Raw genomic sequence first — 5583 nt, forward strand, 5'->3', positions numbered from 1 at the left:
CCAATAACCAATAAAGAAATTTTATTCCCCCTTTTAGTGTAGGTACTCTTTCTTAAGGTTTTACAATAATGGTCCTATGCAGTATTTCTCCTTTTGTGACTAATTTCACTCAACATAATGTCCTCAAAGTTCATCCATGTTATGCGGTGGCTTGCAGATTCCTTGTAATTCTTCAAGGTAGCATAATATTCCATTGTGTGTATGTACCACAGTTTATTTATCCATTCTTCAATTGATGGGCACTTTAGCTGTCTCCATCTTTTTGCTATTGTAAATAGTGCTGCTATGAACATTGGTGTGCATACATCTACTCATGTCCTGGCTCACATTTCTTGTGGATAAATACCAAGTAAAGGAATTATTAGATTATAAAGTATGTCTATTTCCAACTAAAAGTTGTATATCTGTTTTGAAAATGAATACACAGATTTCAGTCCCTTGAGAGAAGGAACCACACTGTGAGTCTTCAGCGTTTAAACCTTAGAAGGAAGAAGTTGCTGGTGAAGTGGGAGGGGTCAGATGGAGGCTGTTAGCTGGGGAGGACCATGAGGCCCAGGTGGAACAGGGACTCACAGTAGATCTGAGACTCCACATTGTTCTGTGGTGGACCTGGACAAGAGCTATAGAATCTCTGTCCAGGTAAAGAACCAGCTGGGGTTAGATGAGGGCTGCTCCCTATGGTGACAGGGCCTGGACCGTTAAGGCAGAAAAAGAAGCCGTCTGTCTTAAAGCTTCGTTTGCCCCATTGGAATGTGCTCCAGCTCCACTTCAGCAAGGCTGGGACCAGGGCTACCTGTAGAGTAGACCTGCTAGACATCAGCCTGTACAGCACTGGGTTTCCTCCACCAGAAAGAAAACTCCTCTCTACAGTCAACCTCTTAGATTTGTCTCTTCCTTCGGGCTCCCAATTGACTTTTCTTCAGGAATGTGTGGTGAGTCACCAACACTCTAGCATAAAGTAGCCACTCATTTGTTTCTCAGAGGGGGGCTATTATTGGGTGTTTCAGTAACTATGGGATGAGTCAGGACCTGGGAAGGCTCAGATGCTTCAGACCATAAGGGACAGAGTGACTCCGAAGGAAGAGGGCTTCTTTTGGGTTGAATGAAGGCCATGTTGCTTTGGGACGCCCAGGATCGTCCCACCCAGAGGAAGTGTGAACAGTCTGCTCCTGGAATCCCCTTCATGGCCTTTGAGGTGGGACATTAAGTATCAAAGGAGAGGAGAGGAGGAGACTCCCAGAGGCAGACAAGTTGGGTGGAGAACAAGGTACAGCCCACGTTCCCCCACCAGATCAAGCACTCAAAGGGCCTGGGACAGGGTGACTGGGACCCCAGCAGGAGCCCCTCTACAGCCCCTGGTCCCCCACTTACCTCCAGCCACCTGTTCCCATGTCCTGCATAGAGATCCATGTGTGTCCTGTTAAAACCTGGGACAGCCTGCCCCCGCCTGCAGGCCATCCAGCATGGTCTTTCTGTGACTTGAATGCTGCTGACCTGGGAAGTAGTCACATGGAAGCCAGGTTGGAGGGCTGGGTGTAATACCAACTTCGAGCATGAGCCCTGTCCAGGCTGACATGCCAACTCAGCCTCACCTTAATGGGGGTGGGAGGGAGTAGGAAGAGGATGGGGGCAGGGCTGAATTAAGCCCTAGTCTTCCAGTCCCCAGGAGGCTCAGCACCTAGACACCAGGCTGCTCCCTAACCTGGATGATCCCAGCAAACCCTTCCATGACAAGAGGCTGTGGGTGTTCTCACCTCTTGCCGGTTTCCCTCCCCGGTGAGGGAAGCACCACCCACTCTCCTTTCAGAGGCAGCTGTCTCCCCCACCCCCCACCCCTACCTGCTTGGGGTGTCAGGAGCCTGGCTGGCACAGGAACACCCCCCACCTTCGATGACAAGAGGTTGAGAACCACAGGGCCCAGGCAGGTGCATCTGAGGCCATGAGAGGGGTCAGGGAGCACACATGTGGGGAGAAGGGGCTGGGGGCAGACACAGCCACATGCAGCATTGGGCCTCTTATCCCGGCCTGCAGTGCCCTGCCTGGCTGCCTAAGTGAAGACACCAGGGCTACAACCTATCAGGCAGGGTGTGGCGCTGTAGAAGCACTGGACAGCTTACTATAAGGTTGGCGGTTCAAATCCACCAGCCACTCCTAGGAAGCCCTTATACAGGGTCGCTATGAGACGGAACTGACTCGATGGTACTTATCATCAACAGGAGCACCAGCTCGACCCTCATGACTGGGCACTAAGTGTGAGTGGTCAGTCAAGACCAGGCAGGAGTTGGTCCCAAGATCACCAGTACTAGCAGGCAGTAAGCTGGGCCAGGGAGTGCTCCAGGTCTCTGTGGACAGAGGGAAGAGAACAGAAGGAGGGAGAGAGAGAGCAGATGTATGTGTAAGCCCCTGTGGTACTTAAGCCCATCCCTACAAACAGCAGGTAGTATCTGTGTGCCCATCTTTGGTGGGGTCCCTGGAGCTGACCCTGGGACCAACGACAGGGTGTAGGCAGCTTCTTTGTGGGCACTTGAGGAAAGACGAGGGGGAGCGGGGCAGGTGCCAATAGAAGGGGGATTTATGAGTGGTCTCTGATGGGGTCACCCGTGCCAGGAGCCTCCCAGAGCCTGGCAACTCCAATTATCCCCTGGAGGAGCAGGGCACAGCTCTATGCCACTTTGGGTGCTCACCACTAGGGGGCTAGAGAGCCTTAGGCATTTACCACAAGTAGCCAGCAGGGGCACTGAAGCCAGCTGAACAGCCTCCTGTCCACTTGTTAGCTGTCCTTATGAGAGTGCGGAGAGGTCAGCCCAGCTCAAGGCCTCTCCTATTTCTGTGAGGTGGAGCCCAACTCAGCCCCTGGATGCTCCCTTCCAAAACTTTCCTGTGGCCTCACCTGTGAGCCCTTTATCTGTACCCCCAGCTGTGTGGCCCAGTTGGAGTTCCCTATAGTCTGTGGCCTTCAGGTCCAAGGAGCCTGGATGTGAGCTCTGAGGCCGGACCTGGCTGCTTTTCTTGCACCGGGACCTGCTCATGTGCCTCACAGTGCCGGCCTGGGAGCGCATGGACCTCGGCTCAGTATCTGTGTACACTTTGGTGTGTTGGTGTCTGTGTGAACACGTCTCCATTTCCATGGAATGAGTACAGTCCTGAGGTGTTCGCAAACACCGTTTCACACCCGTCAGCAGTGTGTGAGGGCCCAGTTCAGCAACCTGCCCAGTGTTTCCCTTGTCACTCAGGAGGCTGCGGGGCCCTGGATGGGCCCTTGGAGTTATCAGCGAAGAAGACACAGTTGACTAGTGCCTAGAGGACCTGCTACTCCGAACCCTCATACTTTGAAGGGGATTATTACCCACTCCCCTCCTCCCAGAGGCCAGTGGTCGATGTGCTATAACCTTAGCCCAGCTGGGCCACAACCCTTTCCTGCCCGAGTGATGAGAATTGGATGGAGGCGCTGGGGCCCAGGGGGCCCTGCCCTAGGACCCCATCTGTGTCCCCACCTTCAGGTCTCCTGCTTGCTGGCTCTGAGGTCTCACTGACCCTGAAATTCTGGAGCTGGCATAGGCCTCTGTGGACCCTGCAAGACGCCTGCTCAAGTAGGTACAGGGGACCGAGTCTCATCTGTAGCTGTCTGTGGGCGCAGGACAAGTCTCAGCAGGGGTGAGATCCTCCTTTTTCTGCCCCCACCTCAAGAGGCAGGGACATTTCTTTCTCCACACTTAGAGGCCTGCCTGGTTGTCAGTTTGGAGCATCAAGTGAGCAGAAGGCAGGGATTCCACTGACCACTCTACAGTGCATAGCCCTCAGCACACAGAGTTATCCTTCCAATATGTCTTCCTCGTGAGTGGGTGCTCAGCCTCCCCTTGCATGCTTCTGCTGACGGGGTGATCACTACCTCTCAAGGCAGTGCAGTGACTAGTTGGTGGAAGGTTCTCTTTGTGTTGAGCTGATATCTGTCTCCTTGCACATTCCTCCTCCTCCCAAGACCAAGCTTTCTTTTCTATAGGAAAGGCCATCATCCCTTGAAACTAGAAGTGGCAGGCTGTCTGGGCACAGAGCAGTAACTTGCTAAAGGTGCCATGTGGGCAGCAGTTGGGTCCTCTTGAGTCTTGGCACCCCACACTAGAGGGAAACAGGGATTTTGATGGCGCTGACAAAAGTAGCTTCGTGCCAGGATTCTGCACTCCAGAGCCATCCCGGCAAGTGTTACATGAGAGTGATTTTGCAAGTGGAAATGAGCTAGCAGGCAACATTGTAGCCCTAATCAGCCTTCTGGAGGCCTGGGCCCACCTGACTGGGTCTCCTGACTGGGTCAGCTCTAGTGTCTCAGGTCCCCACGTGTGCTCCAATGTGAGAGGTGGGCTTGGAGTCTGAGATCCAGGTTCAAGTTCTAGCTCTGCCACACTGGCTGAATGAACCTCAGTTTCCCTATCAGCAAAATGGACTAATTACATTGCCCCCGGTAAAGAATTAAATGAGGTAAAAATCCTGTGAACTGATCACTTAGGTCTGTCCTAGAGCAAACACCACTCAGGACACTGTACAGAGAAACAGAGTCAATGATAAAATGAATCCAATAAACCCATGCCTGGTAAAGAACACTCAACAGAATAGGAATAGAAGGGAAAATTCTCAACATAATTAAGGTAAATACACAAAACCAAGGAGTCCTGGTGTGGTGCTGTGGGTTAATGCGTTGGACTGCAAAGTTGGTTTGAACCACAAGGTTGGCGGTTCAAGCTCACCAGTCATTCCTCAGAAACCCTATATTAGGCTGCTATGGGTCAGAAGCAATTTGACAACACTTAACAACAACAACATACAAAACCAACAGCCAACAGCACTCTCAATGCAGAGAAACTGAAGCCGTGCCCCTTGTGACTAACAACCAGACTCCAATAGCACCACTCAGATTCGATATAGTTCTGAGCCCTGGTGTAGCACTGTACGGGGAACACTTGACCTCACAGTTGATCTGCAATGTAAGGTGGTGGTTCAAACCCAGCCGCTGCTCTTCGGAAACTATACATGGTCACTATGAGCAGAATCAATCCGTGGCACTTACTACCAATAACATTCAATAGCCAGAGCTATAAGATAAGAAAGGAAAATTAAAAGCATCCAGAATGGCAAAGAAGAAGTAAAACTACTTGCAGATGGCATGACCCTATACTTAGAAAATCCCAGACTTTGCAAGAAAATTATTAGAATTCATTGAAAGATTCAGCAAAGTGGCAGGATACAAGATCAACATACAAAAATCAGTTGGATTCCTTTATACTAATAGAGAGAGCTCTGAAACGGAAATCAGGAAAACAGTACCATCTGCAATAGCCACCCAAAAGATGAATTACTTAGGAATAATTCTAACCAGAGAAACAAAAGACCTACGTAAGGAAAACAATAAAACATTATTGGTAGAACTGAGAGGGAAGGAGTCTTCATATCCACATTAAGTATCAATCCTGTCCCCTCTGTATGCAGGGGTGATAGGGAAGGGCAATTTAGACACTGGCTACCTAAAATGGGGCAGATTGTGGAACAGACCATCAATTACTCATATGCAAATTCAGACTGAAGCAGAAGAAA

Source organism: Chrysochloris asiatica, unplaced genomic scaffold (assembly GCF_000296735.1).
Source record: "Chrysochloris asiatica unplaced genomic scaffold, ChrAsi1.0 scaffold00238, whole genome shotgun sequence".
NCBI classification, from domain to species: Eukaryota; Metazoa; Chordata; class Mammalia; order Afrosoricida; family Chrysochloridae; genus Chrysochloris; species Chrysochloris asiatica.